Source organism: Struthio camelus, chromosome Z, assembly GCF_040807025.1.
Source record: "Struthio camelus isolate bStrCam1 chromosome Z, bStrCam1.hap1, whole genome shotgun sequence".
Classification (NCBI taxonomy): Eukaryota; Metazoa; Chordata; class Aves; order Struthioniformes; family Struthionidae; genus Struthio; species Struthio camelus.
Genome location: NC_090982.1, coordinates 73,372,998 through 73,398,322, shown reverse-complemented (window position 1 = coordinate 73,398,322; position 25,325 = coordinate 73,372,998). Strand labels below are relative to the sequence as shown.

Here is a 25,325-nt window from a genome sequence, read left to right as displayed (position 1 = left end):
TTGAGCAGGGGGGTTGGACTAGATGATCTCCAGATGGTCCCTTCCAACCTAAACCATTCTATGATTCTGTGATCTCAGTTGCCATTCTTCATTGTCACAGATATCAGCACAAACTATATGTTTGTCAGATTTCAAATTTGAGAGACTATAGCTACATCTGTACTAGTTAATTACCAGTTGCCTGGGAATGTCCTGGGCAATAGGACTTGATCACCTATCATCAGGGAAACCCTAAGATCAGTCGCCCAATCAAAGCTTGATCATCAGAGTCAGCTGCTGAAAGAGAAATAAAAACTAGCTGCAAGCCCAAGTACCACAGCCGGCAAGGACCAGCAAGATCATTGCCTTGTGGAAACCTTGCCCTGGTAGCATATGAGACGCAGCTGACTGCCTTCAGCTCTTGACAAGCATAAGCTCCTGTTATTGCCTTACTGTTTTTACTGAAAAATTTTACTGTGTGGAAAAGATCATTGTGACAGCAAGAAACTAAGAAGTCAGCTGTTAACTTCAAGTCAGTGTGTCACATAAAAGCCTTTTATTAATAATAAAATATTACTAATGGTAATTTATGCACCACCTTTTTCTATATCAAGTAGCTTGGAACTCTTTTATTATTAATATTTTATTAATTATTGCAGAATACTAGCTCAATACTGGAAGAGTTTTTTGCACTGCTTTTCTAAACAGTGCTTCTGAATATGTTGCTTTCTAGCCCACATATGAGCCAGATATTTTATTACAGAGAATGTAGAATATTATTTGTTCTCAGCTACCTTTATGTGGACTCATGGAAATTACACTGAAATTGAAGGATATAGCCATTGAAAACTCTGGGAAAATTTAGCTGGACTTCAACTGAACTGATCCTTAAAAGCAGGAACTCCCATCACCATCCTCTATACTTTGCAGTGTGGGAGGCCTAGTGGAAAAACAGTAAGATACAGAAAATGTTTTTCACTGTAGGTTCAACTCAGGATATTTCAGTTAAAAAAAAAATGCTTACAGAGGCCCTCATAGAGATGCTGTGAGACAAGACTTCTCTTTGCAGAAGCCATGCTGACTCCTTCCCAATAGGCCACGGGCATTCACGCACACACTGATCATACTCTTTATTATAGGCTTCACCATCTAACCAGGTATGAAAATCAGACCTACTAGTCTGTAGTTCCCCGGATCCCCCATAGAGCCCATTTTGCAAATGGGATTACACTGCAGCGCTCTAGCACTCTGGGGCTGAGGCTGTTTGTAATGACAGTTTATGTCCCTTGACCACCTGTTCTGCAGTTTCACATCTGAGTTCCTTGGGTACTGTCAGGGGAATGACATCTGTCCCATCTTATAATAGCTGGTAATTTATCTATGATTTACCAATGATTTCCCATCTCAAACACTCAATTAATATTTGGATCTGAGGGTAAAATTCTATGGCCAGTTACATCTCTATAAAGAGAGAAGTATTCCACTCAAAGCTAAAGTTCTTTAGAGGTTCGTACCATAGCAACTACAAGCAGAATTTATCTCTGTATACTATTTTAATATAAATGGTACTTATAATCATAGACACCCCTAAAACAGGAAGAAAATGTGAAATACATTTTAAATAAGTAAGAAGAGAGCCTGTAAGACTAAATAAATGGACAAATATTATTTTTGCATCCCCTATCAAAAAATTAATTATAATCCATAAGTAACAGTACAACTTGGCACACAGCATCCTACTGTATTTCCCATTATTGCTTCCTGGATTCTTTCTTTATAAGCGAATTGCCGAGTACTAAAAGTATTGTTTCCTAGCTGTAGCTTGGCAGGAAAATAAACATAATGAGGAGAAACAGACTAAACAGCTTAGATGACATGCTGCCCTGAAAAGATATACTTTTGTTTAGCATGGAATATTTTTGTCTCAGATTCACCAAGCTATGATTTTCCTGGGATTTTCAATTTAAAACAGAAAAAAAAATCTCTTTGAATTGCAGTAAGATTGCATTTGAAGGATTCAGTATGCTTTTTCTGCAAAGGCTGTTTTGATTATAAATTTGCCAGAGAAGAGTTTAACTAGACAAATTTCCTCCCCTCAATCTCAGAAAACAACTATATCTTAGGATAAGTATAATGATGGATAAATTCTGTACCCGTAACAAGTCTTTCCCCTTCAACATGGAACTGGAATTCTGGAATGGAATTTTGCCTCAATTAAGAGGATGGAATTTCATCTTCGTAATTAAAAACTGGTCTTAACAATACTTCTATAATAGCATTATCAATCTCAAATGATATCAAATCATTCTGCATGTTTTGGATAATGCTTTAACTTCATATAAATACAGATTATCAATACTGCTTACGACTGCTTCAAGTCAGGAAAAGCTAGAAAAGTAAGCTGAACAAAAAACATTTTTCTAGCTTGAACAATCGTAACTGATATTAGCTGCACTTACTACATGTTTAAAATTATTGACAATAGAATTAGTATGTTCAGCTAGGAGTTCTGGCTTCTTTACTGGATTTACTGTAACTTTTTGGACCAACAATTTTCTATTTGTGATGCGCAAGGTTAGGTATTTACACTAACCACTCAAATCTACTATCCTGTTTTTGATTATTAAGTATATCATTGTGACCTGTGAACATTCTGATTATTGAAAAAAGCAGGATGTTAATATCCGGATTTAAAGAACTAGCTTTTAGCAACCAAGTATCGGTCTGAATGGACTTAAAATTAGCTGAAGAAGTGAACCAAATAATGCAAACCTAATAATACAAATAAGCTTCTAACATTTCAGAAAAATGTTCTCAAGACTAAGGTCCCAGTAATATCAAAAAACTATTTATACGTGGTAAGTTGAGCATGAACTTGTTTTACAATGCCAAGAGTGTCTGGTAATTTACGATCAAATAAACATACTAAAAAGATCTTGCTGTTAATATAGTCCTGGGACCGTCTTCAACCACCCTGCCCATAAGAACTGAAGTTAACAGCACCTGGAGACCATAAAATAAAATATTTTCATAGTTTTTTGCTATCTCCTTCACATTCTTTCTAACAGTTAATGCAATGTGAGCATGAATCTAGAAAAACTGTGTATAAGAAACTTACCTGGAAACTTCTTCAGCTCATGTAATTCTAGAGAAATTAGAAAGGGACATCTAAATTCTTAGATATTTCTTGGAACTAAAGAATGGAGCCAAGTGAACATGAGGAGCCCAGAGCCTCTGCTCGCATTGCCTGATAACACATTATTGTTACATTCTGCTCGTTCAGTACAACTCCAAACCCAAATCAACTTTGGAAATAAATGTGAATAAATGTGATTCAAATGTGAATCTACTGCTGTAAGCTAATCTCTGCTGAGATTTAATATGGTCTCTAAGAAAGAAGGAAAGAAAGAGAAAAGGTGGAGAAGGTGCCTTTCAACTGTTCTGATAGCCTTCAGTCCTCTACATGAGGAATCAGTTAAAGGGGACGCACTTTCAGTCGAGGTCATTGCTAGACCTTCCAAATACTCAGTGCTTATACTGAAGTCTGTATATCTGAAGGACTCTGTTAGTGATTAAATATAAAATGGAAAAATATAAATATGGGTAAAGTACTCAAAAAAATGTAAAAATTTTAAAAAGCATATTGTCAAAAACCTGCTCAGCATCCTGCAGCTTCAGCTACGATTTATGCTGCTAATATATATGAAGGCCTCAGAATCCCTCATTCTGACTTCTCTTGAAAGGATGATTGTTAATTTACTGGGAATCCCTTGAAACCCTGCCCTGCATAGCAAGTACTCTTAGAAACCTGTTATATTTGCTACATACTTACCTTTATCCATTTACCAGATGTTACAGGCTTCCCCAACTTGTTGACATAAGAAGGAAATGAACCCAGCTTTAATTAAACAGGTTGCAATTGTGCAAGTCTTACTCTGAGTAATACAATCAGCAAACCTACAAATTGCCCCATTAATTTCAACACATTTATTTATGAACTGACGTCTAGATACGCAGAAGGATTTAGCCAACTAAGCCTTCTGATTGTCACAAGAGCGTCCAAAATCCCAAATAGAGAATTTTCAGTCCCTGAGCTCTAACTCCGGTTTCTCTACCAACACAGTCCCATAGCTAACTATTGTTGCACATTCACAAATCACAGAATCATAGAATGGTTTAGGTTGGAAGGGACCATCTGGAGATCATCTAGTCCAACCCCCCTGCTCAAGAAGGGTCCTCTAGAGCATATTTCCCAGGATCACATCCAGGCGGGTTTTGAATATCTCCAGGGAAGGAGACTCCACCACCTCTCTGGGCAACCTCTGCCAGTGCTCTGTCACCCTCACAGGAAATAAGTTTTTTCTCAGGTTTAGATGGAACTTCCTGTGGTTCAGTTTCTGCCCGTTGCCTCTCGTCCTGTCGCTGGGCACCACGGAGAAGAGTCTGGCCCCATCCTCCTGACACCCTCCCTTCAGATACTTGTACACAGTGATCAGATCGCCTCTCAGTCTTCTCTTCTCCAGGGTGAACAGGCCCAGCTCTCTCAGCCTTTCCTCATAGGAGAAATGCTCCAGTCCCCTCATCATCTTTGCAGCCCTCCGCTGCACTCTCTCCAGGAGTGCCATGTCTCTCTTGTCCTGGGGAGCCCAGAACTGGACACAGTACTCCAGGTGAGGCCTCCCCAGGGCTGAGGAGAGGGGCAGGATCACCTCCCTCCACCTGCTGGCAACACTCTGCCTAATGCATCCCAGGAGACCATTGGCCTTCTTGGCCACAGGGGCACATTGCTGGCTCATGGTCACCTTGTTGTCCACCAGCACTCCCAGGTCCTTCTCTGCAGAGCTGCTTTCCAGCAGGTCAAACCCCCAGCCTGTACTGGTGCATGGTGCTATTCCTCCCCAGGTGGAGGACCCTGCACTTGCCTTTGTTGAACTTCAGGAGGTTCCTCTCTGCCTATCTCTGCAGTCTGCAGAAGTCCCTCTGAAGGGCAGCACAGCCTTCTGGTGTGTCAGCCACTCCTCCCAGCTTAGTATCATCAGCAAGCTTGCTGAGGGTGCACTCTGTCCCTTCATCCAGGTCATCGATGAATACGTTGAACAAGACTGGACCCAGGACTGACCCCGGGGGACACTGCTAGCTACAGGCGTCCAACTAGATTCTGCGCCACTGACCACAACCCTCTGAGCTCTGCCATCCAGCCAGTTCTCAATCCACCTCAGTCTAATGCAATCTAATCAGCCTAATGCAGTCTACTCAGTCTAAATGAAGATTAATACTAAAACAGAAGCAAGCTAATAAGAATGAGATTCAAAATAAACAAAGGCTGTGGTTCTTCACACAAGTAACTGAACTGTGGAGTGCCTGCCAAAGGATGTTTTGGATGCTAAAAGTTTAAGTCGATTTAAGAGGCACTGGGAAAGTTTACAGAAATCTAATGAAGAATATATAGAAATCACATGTAGCACTCAAAGTCCCTGAGCTGAAAACGGTTAGTGGATGAGACAGCAATAAGAAATCATATCAAATCTACTTACCTTGCTCTTATACTTCTTTTTCTTATACTCAGACTGTGGCCACTCCTGGAGAAAGGGTAATGGCTATATATACGCATCGTGTCAGCCAGAAAGCCACTAAGTGAGGAAGCACCTCATTCATACCTCTGCCTAACCAGGGTTCACAGACTTGTCTGTCTCGCTTCTGAGAAACATTTAATAGACATTTTATTGGATCCAGCCACTTAATAAGTGCAGCTGGAAGAAAGGGCAGCATTGCCTACTTTATCACGGACTAAAGTACTCATCTAAGTATGCAGGAAAACAATTCCCTTCTGTGCCTAAAGGCAACCAGTTTTCCCCTGCCAAGAAAATGCTCTAAGCTCAGTGAGGTACAGGTGTTCTCAAGTGCAGCTCCCTTAATCCCATTTGAATTTTTCCTACTTTCTATGGATGAGTTAAATATTCATTGGTCCAGTAAGATTCAGTAACACATCCTCTTCCAGTGAATATTTAATACACCTTTATTGAAGCCAACAACTGAGCTACCAGGATGCACCAGATCTCTTATCTTCCCTCTTTCATTAGTCACTCAGATCCTGCGATGCACTGTAACTACTGTTGTGGATTCCCCTAGAGAGCAAGGTGCTGTAATGTTCAGCATTGCAACATCGAAGTCTGCTAGATCGGAGCTACTACCAAGCCTGAGCGCTGACAGCAGCCTTGCTGAAGAAGGACAGCTGTACAAAAACTCACATTACACAACTGCCATGTGGGCTCTCCCACCTCAGCCTTTCCACAGTACAGCTTGTTGTTGTCAAATCTTGACACTGTATTGCTAATTACCTCAGTGACTGCCATTGTGCCAAGCAGAATGTCCTAGGCCTGGATTTTCCTTGCTTACTGTAAGCAAAGAGAGAGCTCTGCAGGAACGCCTGAAAAGTTTAGACTACAAATGTGTGCATTTTTTTCCATAGTGCAGTGACTTCGTAGGCTTTCAGGAAAAGAAAATGCTGAAAAAAGGTTGTGTTTGACCAGCTTCAGAACTGAGCTCCCTCACCATCACAGTGCTTTCAGCCAGCAGGATGGTGTGACACATTTTCATTCCCATATAATAGAGATAACACTTGTGGTGATGTAGCATACAAGGACTAAGTAACGAGACAGGCATTTGACTCCTGTACCTGTCAACAGAGAGAAGAGCATTTTTTCTTTTCATTTAGTCCAAAACTAAATACTTTCAAGATTTCTCATGAAGCAGAAGCTTTCTAAGCCTTGCCTATAGGACTGTCTCATATAAGAGTATCCTTAGGGATAACGCTTGTTTATCTGTTTTGTCCAAGAACAGATTATAATGAATCATAGGCCTAACTTGAGTCAATGAAATCATGCTCTTGCAAAAAAAAGACAAACACCATACTTGGATGTTTACTTGCAAGTACTGCCTTCAAGCTATGGGTATAGCCTTCTGCTTTACTCAGCGATAGTTAAGCCTCCAGTGGAACAGTGCATCCGGTCCTGAGAACTGCCCTTCCAAAACCATGGACTAACTGGAGAAGGTCAACAAGAAAGGAGTGAATACTATCAGAGTTACAGAAACAATGAATACAAGAAAGGACTGAAAGAACTGGGGTTGTTTAATCTGTAACATATCACACTGAGGGTGATAACAATCTTTAAGCACATACCAAGTTGCTGCAAAAAGAAAGAGACCATGTTTCCATGGTCACAATGAATAAAACAAGAAATAATTTATTGGAAGAAATACTCAGCTTAAATATTGGGAAACTCTTTCTAACACTAGAGACAATGAAGCACTGGAATAAATTGCAGAGGGAGATATCAGAGTTTTCACTACTGGCAGCTTTAGAAATAGATTGTACACATTTTTGTCAGGAAGACTATAAGTATATTTGATCCCACCATAGGAAGGAAGGTAACCTCTCCTTGAGATCCCTACCAACTTATTTTCCTTGATTCTGTGCAAAATACATGGGAATTGCTGGGGAAAAGGCTCGAAATCCAAGTTACTTCTCTTCTAGATAAGCATCCTTGTCACTTGGCTACAGAACTAGGAACCCTTTTGGCCACTGAAGTTTGATTGTTTTGATGGACTATAATGCAGCTCCAGGTTAAATGGTAAGTTGTTACACTCTGCTGAGGTGTAACAGTTGTGCTTCTAAGTCTTTTCCAGCAGAAGGAAAAGTTATAGCATCTTCCACACCCTGGATAAGCATGTCCTCTAGCCTATTGCAAAAATGATGAATAATATGCCCATCATTTCTCAAAAGGCTTAAAATTGTAATTACCTTAAAGTACCAGGGTAAGGTATCTTGAAGCCCCCTACCTCCTACCTCTTTCTTCCAATAACCACCTAACAGCAGGTTTGCAGCAGAGATTTGTCTCTGCAATGCAATGCACAGAATTGAAACCAGTTATTCCACACCCCTTTCTATAAAGAAATAAAATCATGTTCTGGGAAAATTAGCTCCCTTTCTGCTCTGACACCTCAACAAGGTCTGATTTTCTATGACCATGTGCCAAAGATTGAGTCTTAATAGTTATATACAGCATGGAAGCTCCCAAGACTCAGAGTGGGGCACGAAGCATTCTGCAAAGTGCCTCCTTGAGCTCTCAGCTATGTGAATGTGTACCATTAATGTTTCTCTAGATGGAAAGGGTGCAGCTTTGGTGCTCTGGTGCATAGTCTTCACCAGCAGAGTCCTCACCTCTGCTAACCACTTGTGCTTTGAAGAATTAGGTCCTGAAAGTCAGTAGGCTGCATGTGCTGCATGCAGTTAGCCTCGCCCTTACACAGATGAAAAAAGAATGGACGAAAGGAGCTAATTATGTCCTCCTACCCATACTGAACATCCTTCTGAGAGCTGGCACTGTCTAGCTTTTACAAGCCTCTTACTCTTATTCTGTGTTATGCTTAATCAAAGGCAAGAAAAAGAACATTCACAGATGTTTTTATTTGATCAACGATTTTCTGTTTTATTAGCTGTGAGGTTGGTCTCACGTTTCCTCGGATGTGTCATGTTAATTCTTGCCATACTAGATTGCACAGATCATAGTGGATTGCTGGATTAGACACAAAGTGAAGTAGCTGCCTTAATTATGTGTAATATCTCCACGGTCTTCCAGACATTTAATAGACAGAAAGCTTCAACAATAGGGTTACGTTGCCAAAAGCATTCCAGAATGCTTTGCTTTTTGGAACCAGTGACAATTTCAGGGATAATAAAGGAAGCTGGAGTCCCCTCAAGTTACTAGCTTTATTTTAATAGCTTCCATAGGAAGGTATTGCCTTTAAAATTGGAGACACATGGATCAAGTATGCGAAGAGAACTCCTGTGCAAAAAAACCTTTGCTGCTTCTGTGAAGACACCTCATCACAAGCCCATCCAAAGGATCTGTCTGTACTAGTGTGTACAGCTGCATTGCTATACAGTAGTGGGAAACGGCTGTGCGACAGGCAGCATAGCTAACTGGGTTCTCTCTGAGAGAATTCAGTCAGGTCTACACTCCAAGCAGGGAGGCAGCAGTAGCCACAGCATCACCTCTCCAGCTGTATCTCCAGTGGTGACTAGCTATGAGTTACGAAGCACTTGGTGCAGCTGAAGATCCCCTTCACACATCTTGCTGTTTTTCACAGCATTTTTCAGGGAGCAAAGCCATTTTACTTGGCCTCCGTTCTGTTTCTTGGGCACTGGTCCAGCAATGAGCAGAAGGATCAGCCTTAGACAGAGCCACACAGGGTTATTTGCACACAGCACTCAACAGGCAATAATTAAATCAGTGACCCAATATTTAAAGGTACAGAACTGTTTTTAAAAGCAGACAAAAATTCAATCCCAGCAGCATTTGTTTACAAAGATAGTGGGTATATCCCTTAGCCCAGCATGGTCTGCATTACTAACAGGAAAGAGCAACATGGTCCTTTTCAAAAGACTGAATCAAATGACTCAGCAGGGCAGGTCACTGTGCGATACAAAAAGAACATCTCCCAGCTGAGACAAGCAAAGAAGCAATGACTCAAACACTGCACTCAGCAGAAGTACCTGCTACATTAGGCAAAAGATCTCATTCTGATACAGTAGGTAGATCAATAGGATCAATAGCAAAAATAAAAATAAAAAATTCCAAATGGATTTTGAGAGCTACTGCTCCACACTGGTAGCACAGCTCTAAGCAGAAATGGGTTTCACAAGGTATGGACCTTGGGACCATAATGGTATGGTTGACCTCCTAGAGTGATAACGAAGTCACAGCTTCTGAACTAGACTTGCCACCCAAGTAGAGTCTCTGCAGACTACAGGGCTCCACAGAGAAGTCTGAGGCACAGGGCAGTACTTCACTAACACCACTAACTTCACAGGAGTTTCTGTCCTTCATGCTCTGAAGTGAATCCCTGCTGTGATTAAGGAGACAAGCCAAAGGCCCACAGAAATTTAACACTCATTGTGCTGGATGCATGTTTGAAGCCACTTGATTCCAAATCAGTATCTGCTTTGTAGTAGCTCTTGCCTTATAAGATCTCAAAGCTCCTACCTCTATGGAGAAGATGATAAATTCTTGTTTGACATGGCCTGAAAACATAAGGGCTTTATACTTCGCTATCGGAAAAAGAAAGTAACATGGACATATAATTCTTGATGTATATATGTTATATATATATGTATATGTGTTATATATGTTACATGTTATATATGTATAAGGGTGTATATGTGGTTGATTACTCCAGGAAGACACAAGTTTTATACTGATGTAACGCACATCTAACAACAATTAACCAGAAAACTTTCTGAACTTTAGGTAATAACAAAAAGAAAATAAAACTGAAATTAATTAAGAGGAAAAGAAATAGTACTTTTCAGCAGTGTTCTTTAGAATCTGCCTAACTTTAATCTCATCCATTTGAGTGACTCATAGACTTGAAGTTAGGCATGTGCCGAATAGGGATTTAAATTGCTGTAATGTTAAAGTCCTGATTGACGTCATTTGTGAGAGTTCCTTTACTTATGTTGTCCAGAACTAGATATATTGATTCATTGGCCTTTGGCTGAGTGTGCGACCCAGACTTTGGCTGGGAATATCATTACTGTTTCAAACATTTTCTTCTTCAGATCTTTCCTAATAGGGATATATTACCTATTTCTTGCCTTTTTATTTTGAGCTTATCCAAAATTACCTGCTGTAGTTGAAACTGCTCTCTTTTCTATGTTGCTGTTGAGGAAGATTTAACTTGCCTGTAATTCCGCTTAACCTAAGTTAATAATTAGTTTTCTGGTAAGTCTTCAGGACTAGGTCAAAAGCCAGAATCTACTGCTAACAAAAAAATTTTTACATAGCTCAGAGTTGAACTGCGGTGTTAAACAAGAGCTTGGTCATACAGTCAACATGTATGCTGGTAAGTTAAACATTTCCAGAGAACAATCTCCATCAGGCTTCAGTTGTCTATACTGTTAAATTGTTCAAATGGCCCTTTCCATGCTTTTGACCCCAGTCAGATAGCATTCTCCCAAACAGTTCCTGGGCTAGAACACTCCACTCCCAGTTTGCTTGTGGCCACTGTGGTCCTGTTTCAGTGTCATTTAATTTAATAAGAGGGATGGAGGCTATTTCATGTAAGCTAGTGCTAGAAAACAGTCCTAGCACCTGAAGGTGCTCATGTACATTTATGCAACCACAAACTCCTACTCGTATCAACTATCTATTCACACTATGCTCCAGTGCAGTATTTAGGCTAAACACATGAACAAGGACTAATCTTGTGAGCAAAAGTTCACATAAGCTTGGACAGTACAAAAGTTAAAATAGCACATGAACATATTATCTACAATTTTATTTCCTGATAGGACAGACCATAATGGCTATAAATGAATTAGTAAGTTATCTCACTAATATTACCTGTGCAAGATCTGAAGCACTGTGATTTATTAAGTAGCAAATAAAATCAGGTGTTTCTTTAAATCTCAGAAGCAGATAACAGAATTTATATTATCTTACTACAAGGTAACTGACAGGGAGATATTAAATTCAAGTTGTACAGCATTCAGAAGTTTTTCATAGTGTCACTGAACCACAAAAGAAATTTCAATGGTAATTTAAAAATGTTGTGATGGAATTCTCAACTCATAAATCAACAATACGACAAATAAAGTAAGCAGGTGTAGATGGAAACAACCCATTGTAAGAAATAACATGAGAAATAGCATTGGCAAATACATATTCCACTTTTTTTTTGCCTGTGTTACAGTAAAAACAGAGTAGTGTACAGGCAGAAGAGAAGAAATGGTATGGGCAGTACAAAAATGAGTGACAGCTACACCTAAATCCTGTCGTCTGGTACTCAGTGAAGTTAACGAACTAGAGCACTATTAGCTATACTGATTCACTCTAAATAGGTTTTAAGGCTTGACCCAAAACCCATTAAGAGAAGCAAAGTTCTAAAACAGACTTCAGTGGACTTTGAATCAGCTCCAGTTAAAAGACCAGTCACAGTGGTGTGTAAAGCCTCTTCTTCTCTTCCATATGTGTCTTTAGGGAAAAAAAAGAGCGCATACACACAAACACACTTACGCACACACAAACTAGAAGTCATGCAAGTCTCCAGTTACATTTCAGGCTTTGTTCTTAGGGTGAAATCATGATGTGCCCAAAGCGCTTTCCAGCTAAGTAAAACCAGAACATATGCATTACCATTTGAACAGGAGGATTGGTTCAGGACTCCTGCCTCTGAGGTCAGTGGATAATACAGCAGAATAATACCCCTGGCACTTTATGCAACAGTGTCCCAGTTAGTTCAGGAACGAGTCCAGCCAAAACCACGTTCTACATTCTCAGCCAATGAAACACTGTAAAAGAAGCTAAAACAGAGCAAGATTACAAGGCCAAAAGAAGAAAGACAATGTTCAAGAGCCTAGGCTATAGAAACAAGAACATTTGACTTTTCAAAACTGGTTCTTGACAGTAGGGTGTTAAAATATTGTGAGGAAAAACGCAGTTCGTTCTTTTGAATCACTATAGAAATCTGAGAAACAGGCCTAAGTTTACTTTCTTCTTACTTTTTAAGAATGGCTATTTAAAGCTATCTTATGCCACTGCAGTTACAATGTGATTTAAAACACAAACTGAACTGTTAGAAACCTGACTCATGAAGAAATTACTTAAATGGCAGGATAATTCCTGTGGACTGATACCAAGAACCTAAAATATGACAATCAGGAATATATGGAGTTAAACTTCAGCTAAGGAACTTCTGAGTTGATTTATTCCTGACAACAATACACTGAAAAAAGGGAGCTGATAAAAAAATAAAACTAGAGGCTAAGTAACTGCAGCAAGATTCATTTCTGAGAAGATTTCACTACAGGAAAAAAAAAAATTCAATATCACGGTCAATTTTCTCTGGGTACGGTGAAAAAGAAAGAGAAGAGTTTGCATGATAAACATAGAATTCTGGAATAACAAGGAGTTTGCTTTTCTCATTATATCTTTTTCTTCCACTTGTGTAACTATGTTCATTTACTGATAAAATGAAGACTGCCCAAAAAATCACAAACAGTGCCAAATACAGTGCCAGACACTGAAGTTTGCCTGAGATGTGTGAAATGGAACAGTCATATAGAATTGGATGATCTAATTAACTACAGCAGTTTATCTGAGGACTTCTAAGTTACTTTTTGAATTTCATGTATTCTTTCTAAAATACTTAAAACTAACCAATGTTAATTATTATAAGATTAGCATCTTTGGTAATATAAAGTTAAGCATATCAGAAACCTCTACTCCCCAGTTATTATTTATATTATGCTAATAATGAGTCATGTTATCTAAAGATGTGAAAAAAAAAGGGAACATCATCTAATGGAAATGTTTCTTCACAAGATTTATATTTAATCCAAAGCATACAGAGGTCAGCAGGAGTCTTTCTGTTAATTCAATTAAAATTCTCTTAAGTGCTTTGTCTGCCATACGCAGCTACCTCTGTGCAGATGAAAATTATACACTATTCTTTCTATGCAGTTCTACAAGTTTCATTCTCTTGGACAAGCACTTATTTAATACAGGCTTGCATACTTTCTACAGAAACTCTTTGGCTGCCCTCCTCTGTAAACCCCAAAGAATTTGGATTCCTTGTGCACTAAGCATGAAAAGATTTCCTTCCTATACTCCCCCAAGAACATTTTTAATAGCTACTCCTCCTATTTACTGTGTAGGCCTATTTGTTCCATTAGGTTTTTACATTAATTACCAGTTACTTTCTTCTCACCAGCTGTGCCCTCTGCTATAATGGAAATGAATCTCAGTTAAGACTCTATTCTAGCACATATGTTCTTCTTTTCTCATTTCTCATTACTAAAAAGTCTTTGGCTGCCAGGGCACAGAATTATAAACAGATATAATGTCAAGTAATTTAAACTTCCCATAACTCACCCTCATATTGATTTCTGCCAAATATTTGCCTTTCCATTTATTTCAGATGAGAAAAATACAAATTAATGGTTCAAAAATGGGTTCCTTGTATCCTTACCAAGATTAAATGCCAGAGTAGAAGCATTAACGTCAAAATTAATTACAATTAAAAAGATGAAAAGCATATTGATTCTATTGATTTGCATAGTGTGTTAATTATTGATTTAACTAAGTTAGTTTATTAAGAGTTCAATAAAAGGCAACATCTGAACACTTTCCTATTCCACACTGAATAAAAGTGAGAAGTCATGTGCTTAGCTTTAGGCACTTTAAGTATCTACAGAATAATGCATCTATTTTAAAGGGAAAACGCTTACTTCACTTGACATTACATCAATAACCTATATATACACTCTGTCTAATTCCTAAGAACAGGTGTCCATAACAAAAAACAGCGTTGACACAGTTAGCAATAACCTACTGACTATGGAATCTTACGGGCATCCAAATAAGGAACAAATGTTGCACATAAACTTCCCAGTAATCCCTTATAAAGAGTTCCTCCCTTCCTCAAAAAAAAAAAGAAAAAAAAAAAACCCACACACCCAAAACCTGGGCTATACTGAGTTGGTCTTTCTGTCCTTGCAATCTAGATTCCAGCTTTCAGTATCATCAGCTAAGGCATTTTGCTGTTTAATTCCTGCAAGTCTGGAGTACTCCAATTCAGAAAAGCAGTTAAACACATCAATTGCTTTAAATATCTAAGTCCTAATATCACTTACCATGGCAGCACACAAAACAAGTGAGTGAGTCAGAGTATCAGTCTTCAAGTTGAGCATGCACTGAAGTTCATTACTGAATCAAATGTGTATACTCAGGTGAGGATCAAACTTGAGGATCAAACTTGTAAGCAATATATCTGCTTTAACAGGCTCCCAGGTCTTCCTTCCAGCCATTCATGAACAGATAAACTATGCGTCCAATGGGACTGCTAATAAATAGAATGACTTATCACTGAATGTAATTCTTTGAGAATCATCACCTATAACACAGTTCTATTGTGAAGATCTGTATGATTAGTTCTAGATTTGGAGACCTTTCTCTTCAGCAATACCCATATGGCACACTTACTTCCCACTTTCCTTATGTGGCCACATAAGAAAAAGGACACTGAATTGACACTTAGCTTCTCTGAGGCCAAATACCTGAAAAATTGCTTTGAGAAGTGATAAGTATGAACGTGAATGATGAGTTCACCTACATATATATAAGACACAACCAAAGACCTACAGCTACTTATAAACAATCGTTTTTTTTCTTGAGTATCTGTCTATACATATATTCAAACTCCAACTGCAAATGTTATAACCTCTACATGGTCAATAACCTGGATATAGATCTTGGAGTTCTCTCAGGAGAACAAAGAACTCAGGACTGTTCTGCCTCACTGATCATCTTTGCACGTCTCTGTGATGATGTAGTGTTTGACTGAAATAGGAATAGACTCCACCTGATGACATCATTTTTCACCATTTCAATCCATCTACCATATATTGCTATAGAAAGTCTTCTTGGTGAAATACCAGCATTTCTGGTATGACACATGGGCTTCCTTGGAAGATGATACAGAACTATCTTCCAAGGAAAGGCTGGGAAAGTCTGGAAGAATGCCAAAGGCTATGAATTGATCAGAAAGAGAGGATCTTGCTGTTTGATTTCTCTTTCTTCAGTGAAAAAACCAGTAATTTTTTAAAGGCTACTTAATTATTGCTAAATAAAAATACTTCTGCGTTACATCTTTTTCAACAAACATGCATGCTCTGAGAGTCTGACTTTCAGAGATGCTGTGCATCTGCAGCTCAAAAGAAACTACAGATAGGTATTTAGTGCTTCAGAAAAATCAGACATGATGAATACACTTTGTCCCACTTAGTAAGTGAGTTTGCTGCTGGACTTGAGATTTCATGCTATAAAAAATTAGGTGTTATGCCATCTTGCCTGTGATGTCCTAACAGCTCAGCCTGGACAGTAGCACCTCCACTGTGTCCTATCAGGTAACTAGGGTGCACCTTGGAATCTCAGGAGCAATACTTTGATAAAACTATAATTTTTAGAACCAATTTATTAGTTATTTTAGATTTCAATTTTTAATCGGAGATAAAAATAGAAAAATATTGCAGATAGAACAAGGCATGATTTATCTGATTAACAGTTCCACAAACAGTAATCTTAACAGAAATTGCTTCTGCATGATTTTACAACATCTGCTCAAGTGGAGCAGCAGATATGCACACCATGTTTCACTGAGAAGTAAGCTACTTTTAAATTTATTTCTGAACTTCCTCCAAGGTTGACAATATTTCTTCTGAAGTAATCCTATTCTATCACTCTAGTAAAACTATGCTATGAATGCAAAATTAAGCACACTGCTGTGGTATTTGTATTGATACAAGTTTCTATTGATCTATTACAGATGAGTAAAAGAGTTGGGTTTTTTAATTCTAAAGGTAGAAAGTTGTGGAATAGAGAGCGATGCACATTAGGACCACTTTGAAACTGAAAGTACTGTGTACTTGTTGAACTTGTAAAGAAAGCTATCAGTGAGAAACTTCTCTGTTGGTTTAGGTAACAGCACCTGCCTGCTGTTCAAACATAGAAAGGCTTATGTAATCAAATGCCTTTTATAGAAATTTTTTTATTTAAAGTTTTGAACAATGTATCATCAACGTCAACTATGTACATTGAAATTTGCACATTTCATTAGCAATGTGGCAAATAAATTTCTCTCTCATTTTAGAACTTTGAGTCTTATTAACACTTTGTTTCACTTCAGATACAGTTTGTTGCCTGTGCTCATCCCAGCTTGATTCCAAAAACTTACCCAAATATACGAAAGTATAAATTTCAAAGCACAAAAGTATTCTTTGGTATCACATAAAGATCTTTAATCTCATTAAGATGGAAAATCACACACATTCACAGTAGTGCTTGAGCATTATAGGACATAAGTATTAAAATATTTTACTAAGTCATACCTAGATTTGCCTGTTCATACCTGTAAGTTTGCCATCTCAGAGGAGGAGGTAATCCTCTACGAAGTATCATAACAATTTAATTTTTTGTCATGAGTTCTAGCCTTCAGAATTGAAAAGTAAATCTCAGATAATCAACCAAGGAACAGAAAGAGAGGAAAGAAGTTACACTATAGTACCTTTCAAATAAGATGCCATATAAGTTTTAATAGTTTGTTTGCATGGAATTGAGGTTAGACTCTCAGGTAGAATAAATTGACAACTTGGGAATCTGTGCCAGAGAATCCTCTGTTCCTTCTCATTCATACCATGGTAAGGAAAACCAAGGTAACAACACAAATAATTCCTCATTGGCATCTAGAGACAGGAATGACTTATCCCTAGGTAATCAACTAACCAGCATTTTCCTCCACTAATCTTATTTTGAATCAGCAATAATCTAGTATTCAACAGTCATGAAAAATGTTTCCTTGAAAAACGAATGGAAAAAAGGTGGTTTCCACATCTCTCCTCAGTCTCTCTGTGATTCAAACTAATTCTGCCTGACATAAACAAAGTTTGTCTCTTGATCAAGAAAAGCAAAACTTTAAGTTCAAACAAGCTAAATCTCTGGATAATTGAAAATCCCTTAGTAGAGGTTAACCATTCACATCAGCTGACAGAGGGTCAGGGACCTCTGTTTTTACACCAACTTTGATATGCCTATAATTGATTCAGGACAGAATTATTCTTTGTTGGAAGAAAGAGCCCGTCTCTTCCATTTACCCTAGTCCATTGTGAACATATTCCTTATGCTTCCCCTATTACCACTCTGCTTTCACCTAAGCACTCTGTTTTTCTACCTTTCATAAGATTACCTATCTTTTCTGCTCCACTTCTCCTCCCTTTACTTTTTCAGCTGTTTAGAAGCATGCCCAGTATGTGCTCTGTCGTCATTTCAGTTGCTGGATAAGGCCTCGTTGTTTTCCACTCAGACATTGAATTGCTTTCTGAAAACTGTTTGCATTTGCAATCTCTCCCAATCTACTTCACTATTAAAGTTTCCCTTACACAATGTCTTCTGTGGTTTTTCTCCTATAGAAATGACTATTGCCAGGTCTCAGCAGAGTGCAGTTCTGCCGCAGCACCTTTTTCAGCTTGCGTCACTAGAACATCATAGCTTGGAACTGTTTTTCCATTTTGCGGTTCACCCATTTTATTTCCTCTGCCTTCTCTGTCTCTAACTTCTCAATAAGGAGATTCTTTTCTTTTCTTAACTGCGGGGCTTAAGGGAGCTCAATATTGCATAGTTATTTGTGGCTTGGCTTTCTCTCTCTTTTTTTCTCATCTTACAATGCTACTCTCCCACCAGCTCAAACTTCTAAGGTAGTTAGTTCTCTCAAGTTTTGAAGCCAAGAAGAAAAAGAGAAAAAAAAATGTTTGCTTTCTACTATGTTCTGTTTTCTCTCTACTATTGTTAAAGACTATTATAAGCTGAGTGTTACCATTACATCTGGCAATAACAGAGATACAACTATATATTAATTACCATTGTAATCTATGAGCAGAAAAACAAAAGGGCCACAGTCTTTTTTGCGTAGGTCCAGCCTGCTGGTATGACTTCTCAAAGCTGCTTAAGCATTTTTCATGAAATTTGTTCTACTCAGTGAAATCAAGCACATCTCCTGTGCTGGAACTGAATTTGTCCCTTTGTCAACTGCATCCTCTTTACAGGACATTTCCCATTTAAGAAGGTAGTAGGGAGATACATTTAAGCACTTCAGTTTTTTAAAAAGTATTTATTTTTCTATACCATTGTTATTCTGTATTGATTACATTTTTACATTTCAGTTATCTTCACAGTGACCTATTTCAAGACCATTATTCAGCAATTTTTAACGCAGAGGCAATCCCTATGTCAAGGAACTCCCCTTCTACACTGATTTTAGTATAACAATTTATAAATTGTGAGGAGAGAACAGTATACTTAAAATAATCAGGGTAGCATTCCACAAAAATAATGAAGACAGCACAAGTTTCACAAAAGTCTGTCCCTTAACTAAGAGTTACTTTCAAAATGCAGTAATACCCATTTACTTAAAAACTAACTGAGATGAAGAGATACCTAGCTTCGCACAGCTCATGGAGATAATATTTTCTAGAACTAATATAGCTTTTGGTAGGATTTCTATATCATTAAAAATATTCACTGAAGAACAGCCTTAGGTGAAACTCAAGTCAATGGAAAGCAAATGCACACGCTAACTTCTGTAATACACTGTATATGTCAAATAGCTTTCAATTTGATGTTAATTAAATTACTGTGGAATTACTTTTATACAGTTTGAAAGCATAAATATTGCCAACCTATTACTGTAAACTGTAAAGAGTTCTTCTAGTATCCTAATGCTATTTTATCTTCCTCCACAATGAACATACTCAATTACTACTTTAGGGTAAAGTACAAATATAGCTTGTTATTCTAATTTAAATATTAAAAGCTGTATATCTTATGGAGGTTTATAATCTTGTTTTAAAAAGGTAAATGTTCTCCAAGTTTAACTGAAATATATAGTCCACTTAGTTGCACCAGTAAGAATTTAAATTAAGGCCTTTATAACGTCACCCTCAAAATGGACTCTGAACTAGGCTTTATCCTTACAGACACATGCAGATATATAATTCATTTACAGGAATAAATCCCTTTAAACCAGTCACATTTCTCTCCTGGCTTCAGTGGGGTTTGGATCACTTCCTTAAAAATAATCAATTACAGAAACTGCAGTCTCATCTTGGATAATAAAGATTAAAAAAGATTGCAGCAGGGATAACATTACAGAGCCAGTCAGCTAGCCCTGTACTACAGTTGTGAATTTTACTTACTCTGAAAAGGCACTTTATGTAGGACAGCAGTGCAGTACAGGAGCAGGTACCCAAAGAAGTTATGGAGTCCATACCTAGAGGTTTTCTGGACTTGGCTAGACAAAGACTTGGCTGACCTGATTTCATGCTAGTGATAGTCTTGCTTTGAGCAAGAGGTTGGACTAGAAACCTTCAGAGCTTCAACAAGCATTTTTATGACCTGTCATTTTAAGTACTGAAATTAAGCTGGTAAGTATTCAGTTAATCAAAACAAATACATACAGCATTATCTTTACTGTCTGTGTAGACTGACAGTTTTCATGAATGGCTTTTACCTCTGAAATCTACTCTACCCTCTCAATTCAGGTTTTAAAAATACTCTATAGGTAGCAAAAGAGAAAGTTCTTTATGAAGGTAAGTATAAAAAATCGAGATTATTTCAGGTTACATTGCTTTTCCTAATACTTTAAAAGCTAACAAGCAGATAATGGCTATCCTACTTTTCCTTGCCACCGCCCAAGCTAACCTGCTTTTACCTGCTCCCCTAATGCCTCATTATCAGATAGCTTCATACTTCTGGGAGCCCATCCTAAAAGTGTTCTTGGGAAAAGAGACACTGAACAGAGCACTGCGAGAGGCCTGGCTGAATATAGCTTCAGTGAGGACATGCTGCACAAGTAATGTTCAGTATGTGAATGTGCAAGATAAAGTCGAACTCAGTAAGGACCTGAGATAGTCTGCCTGGCAATAGGAGGAATACCAACAGAAAATAGAAAGAACTGGGTCACAGATAGAACAGGACGCCTAAAGGCAGACCTCCTATAAGATACTACTAACACTTACAGAATATACCCTTGTAGTGGATCGCTTTTCACTCTGTAATTGAGGAAGTACTGGAGTATTTCTGATTTAATATGCAAGTGAAGATTAGGACAATGAGGTAGGAAAGTGAGTGCTACTGAAGTGTTATAAATGCTCATGAGATTTCCTAAAGCAGTCATCATTTTCAGGCTGTGGAGTCCTGTGCAAGCATCTACAAACCATGATGTTTAACTTTTTGGCCAATGCATAAGCTTGGCCAGAGTGGCAAGGCCATAATCCATTACCCGTTAGGGCCAATGGAATTATTTCTATTAACAACCATGAGCTTTGGTTCTTGTCTTATGGCCCAAAGATTTCCATCAAGACGATTTTATCAATACAGCAGTAACTTAAAGCACCTGAGCTGTCTCACTGAAGTCAATGCAACTAATCACTTAGACATTTCCCTGAACGGACTCGTTCTTGTACATAAGACTGAAACTCTGAGCATGTTAGGCATTGAAATAAGACCCTTCTTTTAAATAGTGCTCTTTAATAGTTGTGAAAATATCATCCTAGCACATCTTTTATACTGCTTTGTTGTATAAAATATCTGGCAAAGTTTCTTCTGAGCATTTTCTGTGTGTGCTTTTTTTTTCACAGTAGACTGCACAAGTTCTCTGACACTCCATTTGATTAAAATAAGCTGTGACTTTATCTCTGCATTTGCTTAACAAATACTAAATTATACATATCTCCAAATACTACATCACTTATACTCAGTTGTTCCACAGATCATGAACAGGAAATTACCTTGATCTTTTTAGCCTCCAGATGCCCTGGTTCTTCCAAAATGATAGACGAGTCCAAAGATATATCTTAATGTTCAAGTTGCTAATGTCAGGAGCAGAAAAATTACACAGTATATTTTGCAGAGCCCTGTCAAAAAGATGTAAAATCGTTTTTTATAATACTAATGTGTTTAGAAGGTTTAAAACAGTAATCTTTTTATTGGTATTTAATGTTAAAAAAAAAAAAAAGAGCTGTTACATTACAGAAGCTGATACTATTTCAGGTATTATTTTTTATATTCTAATAGTTTAGAATGTTTATATCACCTTTTAAAGAGTAAATCATACAAACTAGTTGATTAAGAGAATACCATCTACCATTTCCAAATCTGAAAGGGTATCACTAATCTCACTCTGATTAAATGGATTTACACTATTATGCACATAAACTACAAAGCAGCAAGACAAGAATACCTATTAAAATTTGTGGTAAAATCCGTTATAAGGTGACGCTATACATGAGAAACACATTTTAACTGCAGTGGAAAAAGAGTGTTTGCAACAGCAACCAAAAACAAGAGAACCAGTTGTTACTTTCACAAAAGAAAAAAACAAACAAACAAACAAACTTTCCTGATGAGATAACAGTTTCTAGGGTTTTTTTGCTGGTAATTTTAAAAAGTAGAGCAAAAACTGTCTGTTCATAAAAATTCAGTCCTATTCAAGTAAAAGACTACGGTAGAAATTAAACAGCTTTAAAACACTAAAAGATGAATGAACTGGTAGTTCCTTAAGGACTGGAATCAATATATCCCATTTTCCTCCAGATTAGTGTTTTATTTCCCTACATATCCATTTGCTGTCCTCCCTAACTTTCACAGTCCCCCAGTCCACAAAGACAGTCATTTACATGTTACCAAAATGGTATCTCATACTACAACTACTTCTATACAGAACAAGGTAATAACCAAGCACGCCTAATAAGACCATGCTCTAATCACTGGTAAAGGCTGTTCAGCCTCAGTAACAAAAATACGGAGGTTGACCACACATGGGGCCAAACAGAATATTCAGCTAGTTAGGTTTCTGCAGTAACAGTAACTGGGAATTGCATATTGTAACACATTTAATGTAACACACATTAAAAGTGGCTATAACAACAATGGCATCTTATGGAGCAACACACAAATTTCTGATCAAAACTACTAATACAGAATGTTTTAAAGAGTCAGAAAGATATTTTTTAAAACTCAACACATTTTCACACCCACTTGAATATGGTTTGCCACTATTAATGAAAATACTTCTTTCTGATCTTCCCACTTGAGAAGCCTTGTTCCCGAGCAATATAGTAAGACTTAACTCTTTACTATCAAGTCAATACCTCTGTAAATTCTGATAACAGCTAGCACAGCTATGAGTCTATTGTACAGAAAGCATCTGGATTCTTAGTTGTTATCAAATGCATGCTCTCAAACACTCCAAGTAAGAATTACATGGTTCTTCTTTACTTGGGCTTTTCAAGGATTTTACCAAAAATATTGAATCTTTCCCATTTTTGAAAAGCAGACATTTCACATTTCAAAGACCAAACACCTCCTCTATTAAAGTCCAAATGAGGTCTTCTGCTAACTTCAGTGGAATAACACCAAACTCCAGTCTTAAAAATTAGACTAGATATTTGCTAAACAAATTTAACTTGCTTGCCTAATTCATAATCAGTCCTAAATAATGACCTGATTTTAAATGATTCTTCTCATCCACAATTTACTCTAGAACAGCAACAGTGGTATTATAAACCTCTGCAAAAGCAGGCCACTTTTTTAGATGCCTAAATAAAGAGATCCTGCATTGATCATCTGTGGAAATCAATGTATGGAGGTTGTTAAGCCTTTTGATTTTGATAGCATTTCACAAGAGCAAAGGACCTGGCCTGCGTGCTTCCTAATGTAAAACTGGAAATCTCTCATCTTAATTCAGGAATCCACAGAATCACAAAATCACAGAATGGCTGAGGTTGGAAGGGACCTCTGGAGATCATCTAGTCCAACCCCCTGCTCAAGCAGGGTCATCTAGAGCACATTGCACAGGATTGTGTCCAGGCGGGTTTTGAGTATCTCTAGAGAAGGAGAAAAACACATGATACCCTAGCTAACATCCTTAGATATAGTTCAAAGTGTCTTTGCATAGCACTGTCTTGTGCCCTGCAGATAAATCACAGAGGGCTCTTAGTACAGACAGGTGAGTGCTGAGACCAGAGCCTGACAAGGCTAGCTGCTGAAGGCTAGCTGCAGGAAATTAAGAAAGAAAGGGACTGGCAGATTCCGTAAGTCAGAGCCGTCATTTGCTGAACTGTTAGTGTTGAATACCCTGGGTCACGTCTTCAGCAACTGTAAGCTGGCACAGAGCCCCTGAAATCTCAGAGCTCATGTAAACTGGATATCATAATGAACAAACGAGCACCTTGCAGAATGTGCAAAGCACATCTAACATATTATCTGTGATTTAATAGATTATACTTTGAGTATAATATGGTTATTACATTTTTCATATGCAAGTGGTGTGAGCAGAGATGCATGTCAATCACAGTTGATAAACAGGAAATCAGCAGCTACCTAGCCAAGTTTATGTGGACTCCACAAGCCCATGGAACGAATGGCAGAATCACAGTACAGATTTCCCAAAAATAACTATAAAGTTTAAAAAGAAAAGGAGAAATTTGATCATTTTTTCCTAATAGAAATACTCTGATGTGCTATCAAAACACTTCATGATACTTAGACTGCATTTAAAAGAGTGATTACAGCTAACATACACAAAACAGACCATTTTCTAACTCGCTGGCTTGGAAAGTGATAGAAGAATAACTGTAGTAGGAAACTGCTTAGTGCTAGCTGGTCATCTCAGGTTTTTGTAGCTTTCTGGACACACACTGCAGTGCATGCTCAGCACCATACTGTCATGGTTATATGATTATCAGCACGAGAACTGCTTAGTTTAGGCTGGGCATGTTGATGCGAATTGCTGTCATATCTAAGAATACAACATAAATACATATCTCCCTCCTCTGCAAGGAAGCCTGAGAAACAATCAGTGAGTCTTTACAGCCTAGGTTAATCTCTGGCAATCCTAAAATCCTTCTCACGATCTGAATGACAGCAAGATACTAATTCTATAAGTAAATATTTAAGAAAACTCTTATATGAGACATCAGAAGAAACTGTAACAAAAGCTAAGCAGCTGATAAAACACTGGAATAGCATAGACAGAATCTGAAAGACAAAAGCACAAAAAAGCACAATACAGTGGAAGGCTGAAGGTGCAACATCCAATCTGCCAAACTAAAATGAGTCATCTGAGAAAAGTAACGAGCAGTGCAATAGCAAAAGCTTCAAATGACAGAACATTGTTTCAGGTAATCACAATTAAATGCTGTGAAAAGTATCAGAGGATCATAACAAAGCTAGCCAAATGGAAAGCAACAAATGAAATTCAGGACTAAGCCATGCAAATCAAAGATGGCCTAATCTGAACACTTTAGTTTTCAATTGACTATAATTCACTGAGGATGATTCAGTTAAAGAATCCTGTTCAGTGTCTAGTAATGTCCCCAAAGGTGAACAAAATGAAAGGATGTTCAAAGAAATATGACAAAGTCATTGTAAAAAGCAGCACCATACTCTCACCTGCAAGACGTTATTCAGTTCTTTGTATCCTATCTCAGAGGAAATAAAATTTAAGAGCTATAAGAGAAATAGAGGAAGTTCAGCATAAGATTTTGAAAATATTATCACCTTATTCTTTTATTTTTATCCTTACCGTGGGCCAACTGGGCAAGGACTGGTATTCACCTGCGGAACTCAGAACACCTTTGCATGGGTATGCGCTGCTAAATAATGCATGCAGTGACCCAGCACTCAAGATCACGGTAGCCTTCTTTCCTCGCTTTGTTCATTTAACTTGTTCCC

At 37.9% G+C, this 25,325-nt stretch overlaps 1 long non-coding RNA gene across 2 annotated transcripts in view; it reads right to left on the bottom strand.

Annotated features, from left to right (window-relative positions):
- The window catches only part of LOC138064446 (uncharacterized), a 127,683-nt gene that overhangs the window by 77,130 nt on the left and 25,228 nt on the right, over nucleotides 1–25,325 (bottom strand). For both annotated transcript variants that reach the window (XR_011137688.1, XR_011137689.1), the window contains one exon: nucleotides 21,380–21,505. This is a non-coding gene — a long non-coding RNA (uncharacterized lncRNA). The remainder of the gene's footprint in view (nucleotides 1–21,379; nucleotides 21,506–25,325) is intronic.